This window comes from Pleurodeles waltl, chromosome 1_1, assembly GCF_031143425.1.
Source record: "Pleurodeles waltl isolate 20211129_DDA chromosome 1_1, aPleWal1.hap1.20221129, whole genome shotgun sequence".
Taxonomy (NCBI): domain Eukaryota; kingdom Metazoa; phylum Chordata; class Amphibia; order Caudata; family Salamandridae; genus Pleurodeles; species Pleurodeles waltl.
The window spans coordinates 32549568-32575770 of NC_090436.1; positions in this window are offsets into that span (position 1 = coordinate 32549568).

A 26203-nucleotide genomic window follows, 5' to 3' on the forward strand; every position below is an offset into this window, starting at 1 on the left:
AGCGGTAAACGCAGTGGTGTCGTTTTTGAAAGCTGTCCATCATCCTGGTAAAAGGCGGGAATTCCTTTGCCTACTACGAGGGTGGACGGGGCGTGGCTCAGCGGGCGGAGCTTACAGGTGATTCATAAAGGGAGAACCTTCTACTCTGTGTCTGCAGGAGAGGAAGATAGAACCCGCGCGTCACAGTCAGATACAGATTACGCTCCAGTACATCATCAATTCACCTCCAGGAAGGATTCTAGATCTTTTGCTGCTATGGAATCTATGAGCGCACAGCCTTGCTTTATCTTTGCCAAGCCCAAGAGTTAGGGAGGCTTGTCCTTTCCAGAAGCTGAGCTTCAACTGGGGCACCTGCTACGTTTATATTTGTAAGTGCTTCCTGTTGAGGTTTAGTTTCTGTAAAATTAGCATCATGGCCTACCCAACCGGAGAATTTTCTACGAGTAAGTCAGTAAGCGTTACCTAGCATGTTTTCAAATGCCCCGTTTATATTGTACACTAAGACTACGTGATGGGCCACGGGGGAAACTTATCTAGCAACCTTGTGTGCCTTTGGCAATGTGATTGTTACTAGTGCTTCTTTGTGGAGATGTCCTCGTGCTTCTGCGCATCAACAACGCACAACCTGAATCAGCGGTAAACGCAGTTGTGTCGTTTTTTAAAGCTGTCCATCATCCTGGTAAAAGGCGGGAATTCCTTTGCCTACTACGAGGGTGGACGGGGCGTGGCTCAGCGGGCGGAGCTTACAGGTGATTCATAAAGGGAGAACCTTCTACTCTGTGTCTGCAGGAGAGGAAGATAGAACCCGCGCGTCACAGTCAGATACAGATTACGCTCCAGTACATCATCAATTCACCTCCAGGAAGGATTCTAGATCTTTTGCTGCTATGGAATCTCTGAGCGCACAGCCTTGCTTTATCTTTGCCAAGCCCAAGAGTTAGGGAGGCTTGTCCTTTCCTGAAGCTGAGCTTCAACTGGGGCACCTGCTACGTTTATATTTGTAAGTGCTTCCTGTTGAGGTTTAGTTTCTGTAAAATGAGCATCATGGCCTACCCAACCGGAGAATTTTCTACGAGTAAGTCAGTAAGCGTTACCTAGCATGTTTTCAAATGCCCCGTTTATATTGTACACTAAGACTACTTGATGGGCCACGGGGGAAACTTATCCAGCAACCTTGTGTGCCTTTGGCAATGTGATTGTTACTAGTGCTTCTTTGTGGAGATGTCCTCGTGCTTCTGCGCATCAACAACGCACAACCTGAATCAGCGGTAAACGCAGTGGTGTCGTTTTTGAAAGCTGTCCATCATCCTGGTAAAAGGCGGGAATTCCTTTGCCTACTACGAGGGTGGACGGGGCGTGGCTCAGCGGGAGGAGCTTACAGGTGATTCATAAAGGGAGAACCTTCTACTCTGTGTCTGCAGGAGAGGAAGATAGAACCCGCGCGTCACAGTCAGATACAGATTACGCTCCAGTACATCATCAATTCACCTCCAGGAAGGATTCTAGATCTTTTGCTGCTATGGAATCTCTGAGCGCACAGCCTTGCTTTATCTTTGCCAAGCCCAAGAGTTAGGGAGGCTTGTCCTTTCCAGAAGCTGACCTTCAACTGGGGCACCTGCTACGTTTATATTTGTAAGTGCTTCCTGTTGAGGTTTAGTTTCTGTAAAATGAGCATCGTGGCCTACCCAACCAGAGTATTTTCTACGAGTAAGTCAGTAAGCGTTACCTGCATGTTTTATATGGCCCGTTTATATTGTACACTAAGACTACGTGATGGGCCTCAGGGGAAACGTTTCCAGCAACCTTGTGTGCCTTTGGCAATGTGATTGTTACTAGTGCTTCTTTGTGGAGATGTCCTCGTGCTTCTGCGCATCAACAACGCACGACCTGAATCAGCGGTAAACGCAGTGGTGTCGTTTTGGAAAGCTGTCCATCATCCTGGTAAAAGGCGGGAATTCCTTTGCCTACTACGAGGGTGGACGGGGCGTGGCTCAGCGGGCGGAGCTTACAGGTGATTCATAAAGGGAGAACCTTCTACTCTGTGTCTCCAGGAGAGGAAGATAGAACCCGCGCGTCACAGTCAGATACAGATTACGCTCCAGTACATCATCAATTCACCTCCAGGAAGGATTCTAGATCTTTTTCTGCTATGGAATCTATGAGCGCACAGCCTTGCTTTATCTTTCCCACGCCCAAGAGTTAGGGAGGCTTGTCCTTTCCAGAAGCTGAGCTTCAACTGGGGCACCTGCTACGTTTATATTTGTAAGTGCTTCCTGTTGAGGTTTAGTTTCTGTAAAATGAGCATCATGGCCTACCCAACCGGAGAATTTTCTACGAGTAAGTCAGTAAGCGTTACCTAGCATGTTTTCAAATGCCCCGTTTATATTGTACACTAAGACTACGTGATGGGCCACGGGGGAAACTTATCCAGCAACCTTGTGTGCCTTTGGCAATGTGATTGTTACTAGTGCTTCTTTGTGGAGATGTCCTCGTGCTTCTGCGCATCAACAACGCACAACCTGAATCAGCGGTAAACGCAGTGGTGTCGTTTTGGAAAGCTGTCCATCATCCTGGTAAAAGGCGGGAATTCCTTTGCCTACTACGAGGGTGGACGGGGCGTGGCTCAGCGGGCGGAGCTTACAGGTGATTCATAAAGGGAGAACCTTCTACTCTGTGTCTCCAGGAGAGGAAGATAGAACCCGCGCGTCACAGTCAGATACAGATTACGCTCCAGTACATCATCAATTCACCTCCAGGAAGGATTCTAGATCTTTTGCTGCTATGGAATCTATGAGCGCACAGCCTTGCTTTATCTTTGCCAAGCCCAAGAGTTAGGGAGGCTTGTCCTTTCCAGAAGCTGAGCTTCAACTGGGGCACCTGCTACGTTTATATTTGTAAGTGCTTCCTGTTGAGGTTTAGTTTCTGTAAAATGAGCATCATGGCCTAACCAACCGGAGAATTTTCTACGAGTAAGTCAGTAAGCGTTACTAGCATGTTTTCAAATGCCCCGTTTATATTGTACACTAAGACTACGTGATGGGCCACGGGGGAAACTTATCCAGCAACCTTGTGTGCCTTTGGCAATGTGATTGTTACTAGTGCTTCTTTGTGGAGATGTCCTCGTGCTTCTGCGCATCAACAATGCACAACCTGAATCAGCGGTAAACGCAGTGGTGTCGTTTTGGAAAGCTGTCCATCATCCTGGTAAAAGGCGGGAATTCCTTTGCCTACTACGAGGGTGGACGGGGCGTGGCTCAGCGGGCGGAGCTTACAGGTGATTCATAAAGGGAGAACCTTCTACTCTGTGTCTGCAGGAGAGGAAGATAGAACCCGCGCGTCACAGTCAGATACAGATTACGCTCCAGTACATCATCAATTCACCTCCAGGAAGGATTCTAGATCTTTTGCTGCTATGGAATCTCTGAGCGCACAGCCTTGCTTTATCTTTGCCAAGCCCAAGAGTTAGGGAGGCTTGTCCTTTCCAGAAGCTGAGCTTCAACTGGGGCACCTGCTACGTTTATATTTGTAAGTGCTTCCTGTTGAGGTTTAGTTTCTGTAAAATGAGCATCGTGGCCTACCCAACCGGAGTATTTTCTACGAGTAAGTCAGTAAGCATTACCTGCATGTTTTATATGCCCCGTTTATATTGTACACTAAGACTACGTGATGGGCCTCGGGGGAAACGTTTCCAGCAACCTTGTGTGCCTTTGGCAATGTGATTGTTACTAGTGCTTCTTTGTGGAGATGTCCTCGTACTTCTGCGCATCAACAACGCATGACCTGAATCAGCGGTAAACGCAGTGGTGTCGTTTTGGAAAGCTGTCCATCATCCTGGTAAAAGGCGGGAATTCCTTTGCCTACTACGAGGGTGGACGGGGCGTGGCTCAGCGGGCGGAGCTTACAGGTGATTCATAAAGGGAGAACCTTCTACTCTGTGTCTCCAGGAGAGGAAGATAGAACCCGCGCGTCACAGTCAGATACAGATTACGCTCCAGTACATCATCAATTCACCTCCAGGAAGGATTCTAGATCTTTTTCTGCTTTGGAATCTATGAGCGCACAGCCTTGCTTTATCTTTCCCACTCCCAAGAGTTAGGGAGGCTTGTCCTTTCCAGAAGCTGAGCTTCAACTGGGGCACCTGCTACGTTTATATTTGTAAGTGCTTCCTGTTGAGGTTTAGTTTCTGTAAAATGAGCATCATGGCCTACCCAACCGGAGAATTTTCTACGAGTAAGTCAGTAAGCGTTACCTAGCATGTTTTCAAATGCCCCGTTTATATTGTACAATAAGACTACGTGATGGGCCACGGGGGAAACTTATCCAGCAACCTTGTGTGCCTTTGGCAATGTGATTCTTACTAGTGCTTCTTTGTGGAGATGTCCTCGTGCTTCTGCGCATCAACAACGCACAACCTGAATCAGCGGTAAACGCAGTGGTGTCGTTTTGGAAAGCTGTCCATCATCCTGGTAAAAGGCGGGAATTCCTTTGCCTACTACGAGGGTGGACGGGGCGTGGCTCAGCGGGCGGAGCTTACAGGTGATTCATAAAGGGAGAACCTTCTACTCTGTGTCTGCAGGAGAGGAAGATAGAACCCGCGCGTCACAGTCAGATACAGATTACGCTCCAGTACATCATCAATTCACCTCCAGGAAGGATTCTAGATCTTTTGCTGCTATGGAATCTCTGAGCGCACAGCCTTGCTTTATCTTTGCCAAGCCCAAGAGTTAGGGAGGCTTGTCCTTTCCAGAAGCTGAGCTTCAACTGGGGCACCTGCTACGTTTATATTTGTAAGTGCTTCCTGTTGAGGTTTAGTTTCTGTAAAATGAGCATCGTGGCCTACCCAACCGGAGTATTTTCTACGAGTAAGTCAGTAAGCGTTACCTGCATGTTTTATATGCCCCGTTTATATTGTACACTAAGACTACGTGATGGGCCTCGGGGGAAACGTTTCCAGCAACCTTGTGTGCCTTTGGCAATGTGATTGTTACTAGTGCTTCTTTGTGGAGATGTCCTCGTGCTTCTGCGCATCAACAACGCACGACCTGAATCAGCGGTAAACGCAGTGGTGTCGTTTTGGAAAGCTGTCCATCATCCTGGTAAAAGGCGGGAATTCCTTTGCCTACTACGAGGGTGGACGGGGCGTGCCTCAGTGGGCGGAGCTTACAGGTGATTCATAAAGGGAGAACCTTCTACTCTGTGTCTCCAGGAGAGGAAGATAGAACCCGCGCGTCACAGTCAGATACAGATTACGCTCCAGTACATCATCAATTCACCTCCAGGAAGGATTCTAGATCTTTTTCTGCTATGGAATCTATGAGCGCACAGCCTTGCTTTATCTTTCCCACGCCCAAGAGTTAGGGAGGCTTGTCCTTTCCAGAAGCTGAGCTTCAACTGGGGCACCTGCTACGTTTATATTTGTAAGTGCTTCCTGTTGAGGTTTAGTTTCTGTAAAATGAGCATCATGGCCTACCCAACCGGAGAATTTTCTACGAGTAAGTCAGTAAGCGTTACCTAGCATGTTTTCATATGCCCCGTTTATATTGTACACTAAGACTACGTGATGGGCCTCGGGGGAAACGTTTCCAGCAACCTTGTGTGCCTTTGGCAATGTGATTGTTACTAGTGCTTCTTTGTGGAGATGTCCTCGTGCTTCTGCGCATCAACAACGCACGACCTGAATCAGCGGTAAACGCAGTGGTGTCGTTTTGGAAAGCTGTCCATCATCCTGGTAAAAGGCGGGAATTCCTTTGCCTACTACGAGGGTGGACGGGGCGTGGCTCAGCAGGCGGAGCTTACAGGTGATTCATAAAGGGAGAACCTTCTACTCTGTGTCTGCAGGAGAGGAAGATAGAACCCGCGCGTCACAGTCAGATACAGATTACGCTCCAGTACATCATCAATTCACCTCCAGGAAGGATTCTAGATCTTTTGCTGCTATGGAATCTCTGAGCGCACAGCCTTGCTTTATCTTTGCCAAGCCCAAGAGTTAGGGAGGCTTGTCCTTTCCAGAAGCTGAGCTTCAACTGGGGCACCTGCTACGTTTATATTTGTAAGTGCTTCCTGTTGAGGTTTAGTTTCTGTAAAATGAGCATCGTGGCCTACCCAACCGGAGTATTTTCTACGAGTAAGTCAGTAAGCGTTACCTGCAAGATTTATGTGCCCCGTTTATATTGTACACTAAGACTACGTGATGGGCCTCGGGGGAAACGTTTCCAGCAACCTTGTGTGCCTTTGGCAATGTGATTGTTACTAGTGCTTCTTTGTGGAGATGTCCTCGTGCTTCTGCGCATCAACAACGCACGACCTGAATCAGCGGTAAACGCAGTGGTGTCGTTTTGGAAAGCTGTCCATCATCCTGGTAAAAGGCGGGAATTCCTTTGCCTACTACGAGGGTGGACGGGGCGTGGCTCAGCGGGCGGAGCTTACAGGTGATTCATAAAGGGAGAACCTTCTACTCTGTGTCTCCAGGAGAGGAAGATAGAACCCGCGTGTCACAGTCAGATACAGATTACGCTCCAGTACATCATCAATTCACCTCCAGGAAGGATTCTAGATCTTTTTCTGCTACGGAATCTATGAGCGCACAGCCTTGCTTTATCTTTCCCACGCCCAAGAGTTAGGGAGGCTTGTCCTTTCCAGAAGCTGAGCTTCAACTGGGGCACCTGCTACGTTTATATTTGTAAGTGCTTCCTGTTGAGGTTTAGTTTCTGTAAAATGAGAATCATGGCCTACCCAACCGGAGAATTTTCTACGAGTAAGTCAGTAAGCGTTACCTAGCATGTTTTCATATGCCCCGTTTATATTGTACACTAAGACTACGTGATGGGCCTCGGGGGAAACGTTTCCAGCAACCTTGTGTGCCTTTGGCAATGTGATTGTTACTAGTGCTTCTTTGTGGAGATGTCCTCGTGCTTCTGCGCATCAACAACGCACGACCTGAATCAGCGGTAAACGCAGTGGTGTCGTTTTGGAAAGCTGTCCATCATCCAGGTAAAAGGCGGGAATTCCTTTGCCTACTACGAGGGTGGACGGGGCGTGGCTCAGCGGGCGGAGCTTACAGGTGATTCATAAAGGGAGAACCTTCTACTCTGTGTCTCCAGGAGAGGAAGATAGAACCCGCGCGTCACAGTCAGATACAGATTACGCTCCAGTACATCATCAATTCACCTCCAGGAAGGATTCTAGATCTTTTTCTGCTATGGAATCTATGAGCGCACAGCCTTGCTTTATCTTTCCCACGCCCAAGAGTTAGGGAGGCTTGTCCTTTCCAGAAGCTGAGCTTCAACTGGGGCACCTGCTACGTTTATATTTGTAAGTGCTTCCTGTTGAGGTTTAGTTTCTGTAAAATGAGCATCATGGCCTACCCAACCAGAGAATTTTCTACGAGTAAGTCAGTAAGCGTTACCTAGCATGTTTTCAAATGCCCCGTTTATATTGTACACTAAGACTACGTGATGGGCCACGGGGGAAACTTATCCAGCAACCTTGTGTGCCTTTGGCAATGTGATTGTTACTAGTGCTTCTTTGTGGAGATGTCCTCGTGCTTCTGCGCATCAACAACGCACAACCTGAATCAGCGGTAAACGCAGTGGTGTCGTTTTGGAAAGCTGTCCATCATCCTGGTAAAAGGCGGGAATTCCTTTGCCTACTACGAAGGTGGACGGGGCGTGGCTCAGCTGGCGGAGCTTACAGGTGATTCATAAAGGGAGAACCTTCTACTCTGTGTCTGCAGGAGAGGAAGATAGAACCCGCGCGTCACAGTCAGATACAGATTACGCTCCAGTACATCATCAATTCACCTCCAGGAAGGATTCTAGATCTTTTGCTGCTTTGGAATCTCTGAGCGCACAGCCTTGCTTTATCTTTGCCAAGCCCAAGAGTTAGGGAGGCTTGTCCTTTCCAGAAGCTGACCTTCAACTGGGGCACCTGCTACGTTTATATTTGTAAGTGCTTCCTGTTGAGGTTTAGTTTCTGTAAAATGAGCATCGTGGCCTACCCAACCGGAGTATTTTCTACGAGTAAGTCAGTAAGCGTTACCTGGCATGTTTTCAAATGCCCCGTTTATATTGTACACTAAGACTACGTGATGGGCCTCGGGGGAAACGTTTCCAGCAACCTTGTGTGCCTTTGGCAATGTGATTGTTACTAGTGCTTCTTTGTGGAGATGTCCTCGTGCTTCTGCGCATCAACAACGCACAACCTGAATCAGCGGTAAACGCAGTGGTGTCGTTTTTGAAAGCTGTCCATCATCCTGGTAAAAGGCGGGAATTCCTTTGCCTACTACGAGGGTGGACGGGGCGTGGCTCAGCGGGCGGAGCTTACAGGTGATTCATAAAGGGAGAACCTTCTACTCTGTGTCTGCAGGAGAGGAAGATAGAACCCGCGCGTCACAGTCAGATACAGATTACGCTCCAGTACATCATCAATTCACCTCCAGGAAGGATTCTAGATCTTTTGCTGCTATGGAATCTATGAGCGCACAGCCTTGCTTTATCTTTGCCAAGCCCAAGAGTTAGGGAGGCTTGTCCTTTCCAGAAGCTGAGCTTCAACTGGGGCACCTGCTACGTTTATATTTGTAAGTGCTTCCTGTTGAGGTTTAGTTTCTGTAAAATGAGCATCATGGCCTACCCAACCGGAGAATTTTCTACGAGTAAGTCAGTAAGCGTTACCTAGCATGTTTTCAAATGCCCCGTTTATATTGTACACTAAGACTACGTGATGGGCCACGGGGGAAACTTATCCAGCAACCTTGTGTGCCTTTGGCAATGTGATTGTTACTAGTGCTTCTTTGTGGAGATGTCCTCGTGCTTCTGCGCATCAACAACGCTCAACCTGAATCAGCGGTAAACGCAGTGGTGTCGTTTTTTAAAGCTGTCCATCATCCTGGTAAAAGGCGGGAATTCCTTTGCCTACTACGAGGGTGGACGGGGCGTGGCTCAGCGGGCGGAGCTTACAGGTGATTCATAAAGGGAGAACCTTCTACTCTGTGTCTGCAGGAGAGGAAGATAGAACCCGCGCGTCACAGTCAGATACAGATTACGCTCCAGTACATCATCAATTCACCTCCAGGAAGGATTCTAGATCTTTTGCTGCTATGGAATCTCTGAGCGCACAGCCTTGCTTTATCTTTGCCAAGCCCAAGAGTTAGGGAGGCTTGTCCTTTCCAGAAGCTGAGCTTCAACTGGGGCACCTGCTACGTTTATATTTGTAAGTGCTTCCTGTTGAGGTTTAGTTTCTGTAAAATGAGCATCGTGGCCTACCCAACCGGAGTATTTTCTACGAGTAAGTCAGTAAGCGTTACCTGCATGTTTTATATGCCCCGTTTATATTGTACACTAAGACTACGTGATGGGCCTCGGGGGAAACGTTTCCAGCAACCTTGTGTGCCTTTGGCAATGTGATTGTTACTAGTGCTTCTTTGTGGAGATGTCCTCGTGCTTCTGCGCATCAACAACGCACGACCTGAATCAGCGGTAAACGCAGTGGTGTCGTTTTGGAAAGCTGTCCATCATCCTGGTAAAAGGCGGGAATTCCTTTGCCTACTACGAGGGTGGACGGGGCGTGGCTCAGCGGGCGGAGCTTACAGGTGATTCATAAAGGGAGAACCTTCTACTCTGTGTCTCCAGGAGAGGAAGATAGAACCCGCGCGTCACAGTCAGATACAGATTACGCTCCAGTACATCATCAATTCACCTCCAGGAAGGATTCTAGATCTTTTTCTGCTATGGAATCTATGAGCGCACAGCCTTGCTTTATCTTTCCCACGCCCAAGAGTTAGGGAGGCTTGTCCTTTCCAGAAGCTGAGCTTCAACTGGGGCACCTGCTACGTTTATATTTGTAAGTGCTTCCTGTTGAGGTTTAGTTTCTGTAAAATGAGCATCATGGCCTACCCAACCGGAGAATTTTCTACGAGTAAGTCAGTAAGCGTTACCTAGCATGTTTTCAAATGCCCCGTTTATATTGTACACTCAGACTACGTGATGGGCCACGGGGGAAACTTATCCAGCAACCTTGTGTGCCTTTGGCAATGTGATTGTTACTAGTGCTTCTTTGTGGAGATGTCCTCGTGCTTCTGCGCATCAACAACGCACAACCTGAATCAGCGGTAAACGCAGTGGTGTCGTTTTTGAAAGCTGTCCATCATCCTGGTAAAAGGCGGGAATTCCTTTGCCTACTACGAGGGTGGACGGGGCGTGGCTCAGCGGGAGGAGCTTACAGGTGATTCATAAAGGGAGAACCTTCTACTCTGTGTCTGCAGGAGAGGAAGATAGAACCCGCGCGTCACAGTCAGATACAGATTACGCTCCAGTACATCATCAATTCACCTCCAGGAAGGATTCTAGATCTTTTGCTGCTATGGAATCTCTGAGCGCACAGCCTTGCTTTATCTTTGCCAAGCCCAAGAGTTAGGGAGGCTTGTCCTTTCCAGAAGCTGAGCTTCAACTGGGGCACCTGCTACGTTTATTTTTGTAAGTGCTTCCTGTTGAGGTTTAGTTTCTGTAAAATGAGCATCGTGGCCTACCCAACCAGAGTATTTTCTACGAGTAAGTCAGTAAGCGTTACCTGCATGTTTTATATGGCCCGTTTATATTGTACACTAAGACTACGTGATGGGCCTCGGGGGAAACGTTTCCAGCAACCTTGTGTGCCCTTGGCAATGTGATTGTTACTAGTGCTTCTTTGTGGAGATGTCCTCGTGCTTCTGCGCATCAACAACGCACGACCTGAATCAGCGGTAAACGCAGTGGTGTCGTTTTGGAAAGCTGTCCATCATCCTGGTAAAAGGCGGGAATTCCTTTGCCTACTACGAGGGTGGACGGGGCGTGGCTCAGCGGGCGGAGCTTACAGGTGATTCATAAAGGGAGAACCTTCTACTCTGTGTCTCCAGGAGAGGAAGATAGAACCCGCGTGTCACAGTCAGATACAGATTACGCTCCAGTACATCATCAATTCACCTCCAGGAAGGATTCTAGATCTTTTTCTGCTACGGAATCTATGAGCGCACAGCCTTGCTTTATCTTTCCCACGCCCAAGAGTTAGGGAGGCTTGTCCTTTCCAGAAGCTGAGCTTCAACTGGGGCACCTGCTACGTTTATATTTGTAAGTGCTTCCTGTTGAGGTTTAGTTTCTGTAAAATGAGAATCATGGCCTACCCAACCGGAGAATTTTCTACGAGTAAGTCAGTAAGCGTTACCTAGCATGTTTTCATATGCCCCGTTTATATTGTACACTAAGACTACGTGATGGGCCTCGGGGGAAACGTTTCCAGCAACCTTGTGTGCCTTTGGCAATGTGATTGTTACTAGTGCTTCTTTGTGGAGATGTCCTCGTGCTTCTGCGCATCAACAACGCACGACCTGAATCAGCGGTAAACGCAGTGGTGTCGTTTTGGAAAGCTGTCCATCATCCAGGTAAAAGGCGGGAATTCCTTTGCCTACTACGAGGGTGGACGGGGCGTGGCTCAGCGGGCGGAGCTTACAGGTGATTCATAAAGGGAGAACCTTCTACTCTGTGTCTCCAGGAGAGGAAGATAGAACCCGCGCGTCACAGTCAGATACAGATTACGCTCCAGTACATCATCAATTCACCTCCAGGAAGGATTCTAGATCTTTTTCTGCTATGGAATCTATGAGCGCACAGCCTTGCTTTATCTTTCCCACGCCCAAGAGTTAGGGAGGCTTGTCCTTTCCAGAAGCTGAGCTTCAACTGGGGCACCTGCTACGTTTATATTTGTAAGTGCTTCCTGTTGAGGTTTAGTTTCTGTAAAATGAGCATCATGGCCTACCCAACAAGAGAATTTTCTACGAGTAAGTCAGTAAGCGTTACCTAGCATGTTTTCAAATGCCCCGTTTATATTGTACACTAAGACTACGTGATGGGCCACGGGGGAAACTTATCCAGCAACATTGTGTGCCTTTGGAAATGTGATTGTTACTAGTGCTTCTTTGTGGAGATGTCCTCGTGCTTCTGCGCATCAACAACGCACAACCTGAATCAGCGGTAAACGCAGTGGTGTCGTTTTGGAAAGCTGTCCATCATCCTGGTAAAAGGCGGGAATTCCTTTGCCTACTACGAAGGTGGACGGGGCGTGGCTCAGCTGGCGGAGCTTACAGGTGATTCATAAAGGGAGAACCTTCTACTCTGTGTCTGCAGGAGAGGAAGATAGAACCCGCGCGTCACAGTCAGATACAGATTACGCTCCAGTACATCATCAATTCACCTCCAGGAAGGATTCTAGATCTTTTGCTGCTTTGGAATCTCTGAGCGCACAGCCTTGCTTTATCTTTGCCAAGCCCAAGAGTTAGGGAGGCTTGTCCTTTCCAGAAGCTGACCTTCAACTGGGGCACCTGCTACGTTTATATTTGTAAGTGCTTCCTGTTGAGGTTTAGTTTCTGTAAAATGAGCATCGTGGCCTACCCAACCGGAGTATTTTCTACGAGTAAGTCAGTAAGCGTTACCTGGCATGTTTTCAAATGCCCCGTTTATATTGTACACTAAGACTACGTGATGGGCCTCGGGGGAAACGTTTCCAGCAACCTTGTGTGCCTTTGGCAATGTGATTGTTACTAGTGCTTCTTTGTGGAGATGTCCTCGTGCTTCTGCGCATCAACAACGCACAACCTGAATCAGCGGTAAACGCAGTGGTGTCGTTTTTGAAAGCTGTCCATCATCCTGGTAAAAGGCGGGAATTCCTTTGCCTACTACGAGGGTGGACGGGGCGTGGCTCAGCGGGCGGAGCTTACAGGTGATTCATAAAGGGAGAACCTTCTACTCTGTGTCTGCAGGAGAGGAAGATAGAACCCGCGCGTCACAGTCAGATACAGATTACGCTCCAGTACATCATCAATTCACCTCCAGGAAGGATTCTAGATCTTTTGCTGCTATGGAATCTATGAGCGCACAGCCTTGCTTTATCTTTGCCAAGCCCAAGAGTTAGGGAGGCTTGTCCTTTCCAGAAGCTGAGCTTCAACTGGGGCACCTGCTACGTTTATATTTGTAAGTGCTTCCTGTTGAGGTTTAGTTTCTGTAAAATGAGCATCATGGCCTACCCAACCGGAGAATTTTCTACGAGTAAGTCAGTAAGCGTTACCTAGCATGTTTTCAAATGCCCCGTTTATATTGTACACTAAGACTACGTGATGGGCCACGGGGGAAACTTATCCAGCAACCTTGTGTGCCTTTGGCAATGTGATTGTTACTAGTGCTTCTTTGTGGAGATGTCCTCGTGCTTCTGCGCATCAACAACGCTCAACCTGAATCAGCGGTAAACGCAGTGGTGTCGTTTTTTAAAGCTGTCCATCATCCTGGTAAAAGGCGGGAATTCCTTTGCCTACTACGAGGGTGGACGGGGCGTGGCTCAGCGGGCGGAGCTTACAGGTGATTCATAAAGGGAGAACCTTCTACTCTGTGTCTGCAGGAGAGGAAGATAGAACCCGCGCGTCACAGTCAGATACAGATTACGCTCCAGTACATCATCAATTCACCTCCAGGAAGGATTCTAGATCTTTTGCTGCTATGGAATCTCTGAGCGCACAGCCTTGCTTTATCTTTGCCAAGCCCAAGAGTTAGGGAGGCTTGTCCTTTCCAGAAGCTGAGCTTCAACTGGGGCACCTGCTACGTTTATATTTGTAAGTGCTTCCTGTTGAGGTTTAGTTTCTGTAAAATGAGCATCGTGGCCTACCCAACCGGAGTATTTTCTACGAGTAAGTCAGTAAGCGTTACCTGCATGTTTTATATGCCCCGTTTATATTGTACACTAAGACTACGTGATGGGCCTCGGGGGAAACGTTTCCAGCAACCTTGTGTGCCTTTGGCAATGTGATTGTTACTAGTGCTTCTTTGTGGAGATGTCCTCGTGCTTCTGCGCATCAACAACGCACGACCTGAATCAGCGGTAAACGCAGTGGTGTCGTTTTGGAAAGCTGTCCATCATCCTGGTAAAAGGCGGGAATTCCTTTGCCTACTACGAGGGTGGACGGGGCGTGGCTCAGCGGGCGGAGCTTACAGGTGATTCATAAAGGGAGAACCTTCTACTCTGTGTCTCCAGGAGAGGAAGATAGAACCCGCGCGTCACAGTCAGATACAGATTACGCTCCAGTACATCATCAATTCACCTCCAGGAAGGATTCTAGATCTTTTTCTGCTATGGAATCTATGAGCGCACAGCCTTGCTTTATCTTTCCCACGCCCAAGAGTTAGGGAGGCTTGTCCTTTCCAGAAGCTGAGCTTCAACTGGGGCACCTGCTACGTTTATATTTGTAAGTGCTTCCTGTTGAGGTTTAGTTTCTGTAAAATGAGCATCGTGGCCTACCCAACCGGAGTATTTTCTACGAGTAAGTCAGTAAGCGTTACCTGCATGTTTTATATGCCCCGTTTATATTGTACACTAAGACTACGTGATGGGCCTCGGGGGAAACGTTTCCAGCAACCTTGTGTGCCTTTGGCAATGTGATTGTTACTAGTGCTTCTTTGTGGAGATGTCCTCGTGCTTCTGCGCATCAACAACGCACGACCTGAATCAGCGGTAAACGCAGTGGTGTCGTTTTGGAAAGCTGTCCATCATCCTGTTAAAAGGCGGGAATTCCTTTGCCTACTACGAGGGTGGACGGGGCGTGGCTCAGTGGGCGGAGCTTACAGGTGATTCATAAAGGGAGAACCTTCTACTCTGTGTCTGCAGGAGAGGAAGATAGAACCTGCGCGTCACAGTCAGATACAGATTACGCTCCAGTACATCATCAATTCACCTGCAGGAAGGATTCTAGATCTTTTGCTGCTATGGAATCTCTGAGCGCACAGCCTTGCTTTATCTTTGCCAAGCCCAAGAGTTCGGGTGGCTTGTCCTTTCCAGAATCTGAGCTTCAACTGGGGCACCTGCTACGTTTATATTTGTAAGTGCTTCCTGTTGAGGTTTAGTTTCTGTAAAATGAGCATCATGGCCTACCCAACCGGAGAATTTTCTACGAGTAAGTCAGTAAGCGTTACCTAGCATGTTTTCAAATGCCCCGTTTATATTGTACACTCAGACTACGTGATGGGCCACGGGGGAAACTTATCCAGCAACCTTGTGTGCCTTTGGCAATGTGATTGTTACTAGTGCTTCTTTGTGGAGATGTCCTCGTGCTTCTGCGCATCAACAACGCACAACCTGAATCAGCGGTAAACGCAGTGGTGTCGTTTTTGAAAGCTGTCCATCATCCTGGTAAAAGGCGGGAATTCCTTTGCCTACTACGAGGGTGGACGGGGCGTGGCTCAGCGGGAGGAGCTTACAGGTGATTCATAAAGGGAGAACCTTCTACTCTGTGTCTGCAGGAGAGGAAGATAGAACCCGCGCGTCACAGTCAGATACAGATTACGCTCCAGTACATCATCAATTCACCTCCAGGAAGGATTCTAGATCTTTTGCTGCTATGGAATCTCTGAGCGCACAGCCTTGCTTTATCTTTGCCAAGCCCAAGAGTTAGGGAGGCTTGTCCTTTCCAGAAGCTGAGCTTCAACTGGGGCACCTGCTACGTTTATTTTTGTAAGTGCTTCCTGTTGAGGTTTAGTTTCTGTAAAATGAGCATCGTGGCCTACCCAACCAGAGTATTTTCTACGAGTAAGTCAGTAAGCGTTACCTGCATGTTTTATATGGCCCGTTTATATTGTACACTAAGACTACGTGATGGGCCTCGGGGGAAACGTTTCCAGCAACCTTGTGTGCCTTTGGCAATGTGATTGTTACTAGTGCTTCTTTGTGGAGATGTCCTCGTGCTTCTGCGCATCAACAACGCACGACCTGAATCAGCGGTAAACGCAGTGGTGTCGTTTTGGAAAGCTGTCCATCATCCTGGTAAAAGGCGGGAATTCCTTTGCCTACTACGAGGGTGGACGGGGCGTGGCTCAGCGGGCGGAGCTTACAGGTGATTCATAAAGGGAGAACCTTCTACTCTGTGTCTCCAGGAGAGGAAGATAGAACCCGCGCGTCACAGTCAGATACAGATTACGCTCCAGTACATCATCAATTCACCTCCAGGAAGGATTCTAGATCTTTTTCTGCTATGGAATCTATGAGCGCACAGCCTTGCTTTATCTTTCCCACGCCCAAGAGTTAGGGAGGCTTGTCCTTTCCAGAAGCTGAGCTTCAACTGGGGCACCTGCTACGTTTATATTTGTAAGTGCTTCCTGTTGAGGTTTAGTTTCTGTAAAATGAGCATCATGGCCTACCCAACCGGAGAATTTTCTACGAGTAAGTCAGTAAGCGTTACCTAGCATGTTTTCAAATGCCCCGTTTATATTGTACACTAAGACTACGTGATGGGCCACGGGGGAAACTTATCCAGCAACCTTGTGTGCCTTTGGCAATGTGATTGTTACTAGTGCTTCTTTGTGGAGATGTCCTCGTGCTTCTGCGCATCAACAACGCACAACCTGAATCAGCGGTAAACGCAGTGGTGTCGTTTTGGAAAGCTGTCCATCATCCTGGTAAAAGGCGGGAATTCCTTGCCTACTACGAGGGTGGACGGGGCGTGGCTCAGCGGGCGGAGCTTACAGGTGATTCATAAAGGGAGAACCTTCTACTCTGTGTCTCCAGGAGAGGAAGATAGAACCTGCGCGTCACAGTCAGATACAGATTACGCTCCAGTACATCATCAATTCACCTCCAGGAAGGATTCTAGATCTTTTGCTGCTATGGAATCTCTGAGCGCACAGCCTTGCTTTATCTTTGCCAAGCCCAAGAGTTAGGGAGGCTTGTCCTTTCCAGAAGCTGAGCTTCAACTGGGGCACCTGCTACGTTTATATTTGTAAGTGCTTCCTGTTGAGGTTTAATTTCTGTAAAATGAGCATCATGGCCTACCCAACCGGAGAATTTTCTACGAGTAAGTCAGTAAGCGTTACCTAGCATGTTTTCAAATGCCCCGTTTATATTGTACACTAAGACTACGTGATGGGCTACGGGGGAAACTTATCCAGCAACCTTGTGTGCCTTTGGCAATGTGATTGTTACTAGTGCTTCTTTGTGGAGATGTCCTCGTGCTTCTGCGCATCAACAACGCACAACCTGAATCAGCGGTAAACGCAGTGGTGTCGTTTTGGAAAGCTGTCCATCATCCTGGTAAAAGGCGGGAATTCCTTTGCCTACTACGAGGGTGGACGGGGCGTGGCTCAGCGGGCGGAGCTTTCAGGTGATTCATAAAGGGAGAACCTTCTACTCTGTGTCTGCAGGAGAGGAAGATAGAACCCGCGCGTCACAGTCAGATACAGATTACGCTCCAGTACATCATCAATTCACCTCCAGGAAGGATTCTAGATCTTTTGCTGCTATGGAATCTCTGAGCGCACAGCCTTGCTTTATCTTTGCCAAGCCCAAGAGTTAGGGAGGCTTGTCCTTTCCAGAAGCTGAGCTTCAACTGGGGCACCTGCTACGTTTATATTTGTAAGTGCTTCCTGTTGAGGTTTAGTTTCTGTAAAATGAGCATCGTGGCCTACCCAACCGGAGTATTTTCTACGAGTAAGTCAGTAAGCATTACCTGCATGTTTTATATGCCCCGTTTATATTGTACACTAAGACTACGTGATGGGCCTCGGGGGAAACGTTTCCAGCAACCTTGTGTGCCTTTGGCAATGTGATTGTTACTAGTGCTTCTTTGTGGAGATGTCCTCGTACTTCTGCGCATCAACAACGCACGACCTGAATCAGCGGTAAACGCAGTGGTGTCGTTTTGGAAAGCTGTCCATCATCCTGGTAAAAGGCGGGAATTCCTTTGCCTACTACGAGGGTGGACGGGGCGTGGCTCAGCGGGCGGAGCTTACAGGTGATTCATAAAGGGAGAACCTTCTACTCTGTGTCTCCAGGAGAGGAAGATAGAACCCGCGCGTCACAGTCAGATACAGATTACGCTCCAGTACATCATCAATTCACCTCCAGGAAGGATTCTAGATCTTTTTCTGCTTTGGAATCTATGAGCGCACAGCCTTGCTTTATCTTTCCCACTCCCAAGAGTTAGGGAGGCTTGTCCTTTCCAGAAGCTGAGCTTCAACTGGGGCACCTGCTACGTTTATATTTGTAAGTGCTTCCTGTTGAGGTTTAGTTTCTGTAAAATGAGCATCATGGCCTACCCAACCGGAGAATTTTCTACGAGTAAGTCAGTAAGCGTTACCTAGCATGTTTTCAAATGCCCCGTTTATATTGTACACTAAGACTACGTGATGGGCCAAGGGGGAAACTTATCCAGCAACCTTGTGTGCCTTTGGCAATGTGATTGTTACTAGTGCTTCTTTGTGGAGATGTCCTCGTGCTTCTGCGCATCAACAACGCACAACCTGAATCAGCGGTAAACGCAGTGGTGTCGTTTTGGAAAGCTGTCCATCATCCTGGTAAAAGGCGGGAATTCCTTTGCCTACTACGAGGGTGGACGGGGCGTGGCTCAGCGGGCGGAGCTTACAGGTGATTCATAAAGGGAGAACCTTCTACTCTGTGTCTGCAGGAGAGGAAGATAGAACCCGCGCGTCACAGTCAGATACAGATTACGCTCCAGTACATCATCAATTCACCTCCAGGAAGGATTCTAGATCTTTTGCTGCTATGGAATCTCTGAGCGCACAGCCTTGCTTTATCTTTGCCAAGCCCAAGAGTTAGGGAGGCTTGTCCTTTCCAGAAGCTGAGCTTCAACTGGGGCACCTGCTACGTTTATATTTGTAAGTGCTTCCTGTTGAGGTTTAGTTTCTGTAAAATGAGCATCGTGGCCTACCCAACCGGAGTATTTTCTACGAGTAAGTCAGTAAGCGTTACCTGCATGTTTTATATGCCCCGTTTATATTGTACACTAAGACTACGTGATGGGCCTCGGGGGAAACGTTTCCAGCAACCTTGTGTGCCTTTGGCAATGTGATTGTTACTAGTGCTTCTTTGTGGAGATGTCCTCGTGCTTCTGCGCATCAACAACGCACGACCTGAATCAGCGGTAAATGCAGTGGTGTCGTTTTGGAAAGCTGTCCATCATCCTGGTAAAAGGCGGGAATTCCTTTGCCTACTACGAGGCTGGACGGGGCGTGGCTCAGCGGGCGGAGCTTACAGGTGATTCATAAAGGGAGAACCTTCTACTCTGTGTCTCCAGTAGAGGAAGATAGAACCCGCGCGTCACAGTCAGATACAGATTACGCTCCAGTACATCATCAATTCACCTCCAGGAAGGATTCTAGATCTTTTTCTGCTATGGAATCTATGAGCGCACAGCCTTGCTTTATCTTTCCCACGCCCAAGAGTTAGGGAGGCTTGTCCTTTCCAGAAGCTGAGCTTCAACTGGGGCACCTGCTACGTTTATATTTGTAAGTGCTTCCTGTTGAGGTTTAGTTTCTGTAAAATGAGCATCATGGCCTACCCAACCGGAGAATTTTCTACGAGTAAGTCAGTAAGCGTTACCTAGCATGTTTTCATATGCCCCGTTTATATTGTACACTAAGACTACGTGATGGGCCTCGGGGGAAACGTTTCCAGCAACCTTGTGTGCCTTTGGCAATGTGATTGTTACTAGTGCTTCTTTGTGGAGATGTCCTCGTGCTTCTGCGCATCAACAACGCACGACCTGAATCAGCGGTAAACGCAGTGGTGTCGTTTTGGAAAGCTGTCCATCATCCTGGTAAAAGGCGGGAATTCCTTTGCCTACTACGAGGGTGGACGGGGCGTGGCTCAGCAGGCGGAGCTTACAGGTGATTCATAAAGGGAGAACCTTCTACTCTGTGTCTGCAGGAGAGGAAGATAGAACCCGCGCGTTACAGTCAGATACAGATTACGCTCCAGTACATCATCAATTCACCTCCAGGAAGGATTCTAGATCTTTTGCTGCTATGGAATCTCTGAGCGCACAGCCTTGCTTTATCTTTGCCAAGCCCAAGAGTTAGGGAGGCTTGTCCTTTCCAGAAGCTGAGCTTCAACTGGGGCACCTGCTACGTTTATATTTGTAAGTGCTTCCTGTTGAGGTTTAGTTTCTGTAAAATGAGCATCGTGGCCTACCCAACCGGAGTATTTTCTACGAGTAAGTCAGTAAGCGTTACCTGCATGTTTTATATGCCCCGTTTATATTGTACACTAAGACTACGTGATGGGCCTCGGGGGAAACGTTTCCAGCAACCTTGTGTGCCTTTGGCAATGTGATTGTTACTAGTGCTTCTTTGTGGAGATGTCCTCGTGCTTCTGCGCATCAACAACGCACGACCTGAATCAGCGGTAAACGCAGTGGTGTCGTTTTGGAAAGCTGTCCATCATCCTGGTAAAAGGCGGGAATTCCTTTGCCTACTACGAGGGTGGACGGGGCGTGGCTCAGCGGGCGGAGCTTACAGGTGATTCATAAAGGGAGAACCTTCTACTCTGTGTCTCCAGGAGAGGAAGATAGAACCCGCGTGTCACAGTCAGATACAGATTACGCTCCAGTACATCATCAATTCACCTCCAGGAAGGATTCTAGATCTTTTTCTGCTACGGAATCTATGAGCGCACAGCCTTGCTTTATCTTTCCCACGCCCAAGAGTTAGGGAGGCTTGTCCTTTCCAGAAGCTGAGCTTCAACTGGGGCACCTGCTACGTTTATATTTGTAAGTGCTTCCTGTTGAGGTTTAGTTTCTGTAAAATGAGCATCATGGCCTACCCAACCGGAGAATTTTCTACGAGTAAGTCAGTAAGCGTTACCTAGCATGTTTTCATATGCCCCGTTTATATTGTACACTAAGACTACGTGATGGGCCTCGGGGGAAACGTTTCCAGCAACCTTGTGTGCCTTTGGCAATGTGATTGTTACTAGTGCTTCTTTGTGGAGATGTCCTCGTGCTTCTGCGCATCAACAACGCACGACCTGAATCAGCGGTAAACGCAGTGGTGTCGTTTTGGAAAGCTGTCCATCATCCAGGTAAAAGGCGGGAATTCCTTTGCCTACTACGAGGGTGGACGGGGCGTGGCTCAGCGGGCGGAGCTTACAGGTGATTCATAAAGGGAGAACCTTCTACTCTGTGTCTCCAGGAGAGGAAGATAGAACCCGCGCGTCACAGTCAGATACAGATTACGCTCCAGTACATCATCAATTCACCTCCAGGAAGGATTCTAGATCTTTTTCTGCTATGGAATCTATGAGCGCACAGCCTTGCTTTATCTTTCCCACGCCCAAGAGTTAGGGAGGCTTGTCCTTTCCAGAAGCTGAGCTTCAACTGGGGCACCTGCTACGTTTATATTTGTAAGTGCTTCCTGTTGAGGTTTAGTTTCTGTAAAATGAGCATCATGGCCTACCCAACCAGAGAATTTTCTACGAGTAAGTCAGTAAGCGTTACCTAGCATGTTTTCAAATGCCACGTTTATATTGTACACTAAGACTACGTGATGGGCCACGGGGGAAACTTATCCAGCAACCTTGTGTGCCTTTGGCAATGTGATTGTTACTAGTGCTTCTTTGTGGAGATGTCCTCGTGCTTCTGCGCATCAACAACGCACAACCTGAATCAGCGGTAAACGCAGTGGTGTCGTTTTGGAAAGCTGTCCATCATCCTGGTAAAAGGCGGGAATTCCTTTGCCTACTACGAGGGTGGACGGGGGGTGGCTCAGCTGGCGGAGCTTACAGGTGATTCATAAAGGGAGAACCTTCTACTCTGTGTCTGCAGGAGAGGAAGATAGAACCCGCGCGTCACAGTCAGATACAGATTACGCTCCAGTACATCATCAATTCACCTCCAGGAAGGATTCTAGATCTTTTGCTGCTTTGGAATCTCTGAGCGCACAGCCTTGCTTTATCTTTGCCAAGCCCAAGAGTTAGGGAGGCTTGTCCTTTCCAGAAGCTGACCTTCAACTGGGGCACCTGCTACGTTTATATTTGTAAGTGCTTCCTGTTGAGGTTTAGTTTCTGTAAAATGAGCATCGTGGCCTACCCAACCGGAGTATTTTCTACGAGTAAGTCAGTAAGCGTTACCTGGCATGTTTTCAAATGCCCCGTTTATATTGTACACTAAGACTACGTGATGGGCCTCGGGGGAAACATTTCCAGCAACCTTGTGTGCCTTTGGCAATGTGATTGTTACTAGTGCTTCTTTGTGGAGATGTCCTCGTGCTTCTGCGCATCAACAACGCACAACCTGAATCAGCGGTAAACGCAGTGGTGTCGTTTTGGAAAGCTGTCCATCATCCTGGTAAAAGGCGGGAATTCCTTGCCTACTACGAGGGTGGACGGGGCGTGGCTCAGCGGGCGGAGCTTACAGGTGATTCATAAAGGGAGAACCTTCTACTCTGTGTCTCCAGGAGAGGAAGATAGAACCTGCGCGTCACAGTCAGATAAAGATTACGCTCCAGTACATCATCAATTCACCTCCAGGAAGGATTCTAGATCTTTTGCTGCTATGGAATCTCTGAGCGCACAGCCTTGCTTTATCTTTGCCAAGCCCAAGAGTTAGGGAGGCTTGTCCTTTCCAGAAGCTGAGCTTCAACTGGGGCACCTGCTACGTTTATATTTGTAAGTGCTTCCTGTTGAGGTTTAATTTCTGTAAAATGAGCATCATGGCCTACCCAACCGGAGAATTTTCTACGAGTAAGTCAGTAAGCGTTACCTAGCATGTTTTCAAATGCCCCGTTTATATTGTACACTAAGACTACGTGATGGGCCACGGGGGAAACTTATCCAGCAACCTTGTGTGCCTTTGGCAATGTGATTGTTACTAGTGCTTCTTTGTGGAGATGTCCTCGTGCTTCTGCGCATCAACAACGCACAACCTGAATCAGCGGTAAACGCAGTGGTGTCGTTTTGGAAAGCTGTCCATCATCCTGGTAAAAGGCGGGAATTCCTTTGCCTACTACGAGGGTGGACGGGGCGTGGCTCAGCGGGCGGAGCTTTCAGGTGATTCATAAAGGGAGAACCTTCTACTCTGTGTCTGCAGGAGAGGAAGATAGAACCCGCGCGTCACAGTCAGATACAGATTACGCTCCAGTACATCATCAATTCACCTCCAGGAAGGATTCTAGATCTTTTGCTGCTATGGAATCTCTGAGCGCACAGCCTTGCTTTATCTTTGCCAAGCCCAAGAGTTAGGGAGGCTTGTCCTTTCCAGAAGCTGAGCTTCAACTGGGGCACCTGCTACGTTTATATTTGTAAGTGCTTCCTGTTGAGGTTTAGTTTCTGTAAAATGAGCATCGTGGCCTACCCAACCGGAGTATTTTCTACGAGTAAGTCAGTAAGCATTACCTGCATGTTTTATATGCCCCGTTTATATTGTACACTAAGACTACGTGATGGGCCTCGGGGGAAACGTTTCCAGCAACCTTGTGTGCCTTTGGCAATGTGATTGTTACTAGTGCTTCTTTGTGGAGATGTCCTCGTACTTCTGCGCATCAACAACGCACGACCTGAATCAGCGGTAAACGCAGTGGTGTCGTTTTGGAAAGCTGTCCATCATCCTGGTAAAAGGCGGGAATTCCTTTGCCTACTACGAGGGTGGACGGGGCGTGGCTCAGCGGGCGGAGCTTACAGGTGATTCATAAAGGGAGAACCTTCTACTCTGTGTCTCCAGGAGAGGAAGATAGAACCCGCGCGTCACAGTCAGATACAGATTACGCTCCAGTACATCATCAATTCACCTCCAGGAAGGATTCTAGATCTTTTTCTGCTTTGGAATCTATGAGCGCACAGCCTTGCTTTATCTTTCCCACTCCCAAGAGTTAGGGAGGCTTGTCCTTTCCAGAAGCTGAGCTTCAACTGGGGCACCTGCTACGTTTATATTTGTAAGTGCTTCCTGTTGAGGTTTAGTTTCTGTAAAATGAGCATCATGGCCTACCCAACCGGAGAATTTTCTACGAGTAAGTCAGTAAGCGTTACCTAGCATGTTTTCAAATGCCCCGTTTATATTGTACACTAAGACTACGTGATGGGCCAAGGGGGAAACTTATCCAGCAACCTTGTGTGCCTTTGGCAATGTGATTGTTACTAGTGCTTCTTTGTGGAGATGTCCTCGTGCTTCTGCGCATCAACAACGCACAACCTGAATCAGCGGTAAACGCAGTGGTGTCGTTTTGGAAAGCTGTCCATCATCCTGGTAAAAGGCGGGAATTCCTTTGCCTACTACGAGGGTGGACGGGGCGTGGCTCAGCGGGCGGAGCTTACAGGTGATTCATAAAGGGAGAACCTTCTACTCTGTGTCTGCAGGAGAGGAAGATAGAACCCGCGCGTCACAGTCAGATACAGATTACGCTCCAGTACATCATCAATTCACCTCCAGGAAGGATTCTAGATCTTTTGCTGCTATGGAATCTCTGAGCGCACAGCCTTGCTTTATCTTTGCCAAGCCCAAGAGTTAGGGAGGCTTGTCCTTTCCAGAAGCTGAGCTTCAACTGGGGCACCTGCTACGTTTATATTTGTAAGTGCTTCCTGTTGAGGTTTAGTTTCTGTAAAATGAGCATCGTGGCCTACCCAACCGGAGAATTTTCTACGAGTAAGTCAGTAAGCGTTACCTGCATGTTTTATATGCCCCGTTTATATTGTACACTAAGACTACGTGATGGGCCTCGGGGGAAACGTTTCCAGCAACCTTGTGTGCCTTTGGCAATGTGATTGTTACTAGTGCTTCTTTGTGGAGATGTCCTCGTGCTTCTGCGCATCAACAACGCACGACCTGAATCAGCGGTAAATGCAGTGGTGTCGTTTTGGAAAGCTGTCCATCATCCTGGTAAAAGGCGGGAATTCCTTTGCCTACTACGAGGGTGGACGGGGCGTGGCTCAGCGGGCGGAGCTTACAGGTGATTCATAAAGGGAGAACCTTCTACTCTGTGTCTCCAGGAGAGGAAGATAGAACCCGCGCGTCACAGTCAGATACAGATTACGCTCCAGTACATCATCAATTCACCTCCAGGAAGGATTCTAGATCTTTTTCTGCTATGGAATCTATGAGCGCACAGCCTTGCTTTATCTTTCCCACGCCCAAGAGTTAGGGAGGCTTGTCCTTTCCAGAAGCTGAGCTTCAACTGGGGCACCTGCTACGTTTATATTTGTAAGTGCTTCCTGTTGAGGTTTAGTTTCTGTAAAATGAGCATCATGGCCTACCCAACCGGAGAATTTTCTACGAGTAAGTCAGTAAGCGTTACCTAGCATGTTTTCATATGCCCCGTTTATATTGTACACTAAGACTACGTGATGGGCCTCGGGGGAAACGTTTCCAGCAACCTTGTGTGCCTTTGGCAATGTGATTGTTACTAGTGCTTCTTTGTGGAGATGTCCTCGTGCTTCTGCGCATCAACAACGCACGACCTGAATCAGCGGTAAACGCAGTGGTGTCGTTTTGGAAAGCTGTCCATCATCCTGGTAAAAGGCGGGAATTCCTTTGCCTACTACGAGGGTGGACGGGGCGTGGCTCAGCAGGCGGAGCTTACAGGTGATTCATAAAGGGAGAACCTTCTACTCTGTGTCTGCAGGAGAGGAAGATAGAACCCGCGCGTTACAGTCAGATACAGATTACGCTCCAGTACATCATCAATTCACCTCCAGGAAGGATTCTAGATCTTTTGCTGCTATGGAATCTCTGAGCGCACAGCCTTGCTTTATCTTTGCCAAGCCCAAGAGTTAGGGAGGCTTGTCCTTTCCAGAAGCTGAGCTTCAACTGGGGCACCTGCTACGTTTATATTTGTAAGTGCTTCCTGTTGAGGTTTAGTTTCTGTAAAATGAGCATCGTGGCCTACCCAACCGGAGTATTTTCTACGAGTAAGTCAGTAAGCGTTACCTGCATGTTTTATATGCCCCGTTTATATTGTACACTAAGACTACGTGATGGGCCTCGGGGGAAACGTTTCCAGCAACCTTGTGTGCCTTTGGCAATGTGATTGTTACTAGTGCTTCTTTGTGGAGATGTCCTCGTGCTTCTGCGCATCAACAACGCACGACCTGAATCAGCGGTAAACGCAGTGGTGTCGTTTTGGAAAGCTGTCCATCATCCTGGTAAAAGGCGGGAATTCCTTTGCCTACTACGAGGGTGGACGGGGCGTGGCTCAGCGGGCGGAGCTTACAGGTGATTCATAAAGGGAGAACCTTCTACTCTGTGTCTCCAGGAGAGGAAGATAGAACCCGCGTGTCACAGTCAGATACAGATTACGCTCCAGTACATCATCAATTCACCTCCAGGAAGGATTCTAGATCTTTTTCTGCTACGGAATCTATGAGCGCACAGCCTTGCTTTATCTTTCCCACGCCCAAGAGTTAGGGAGGCTTGTCCTTT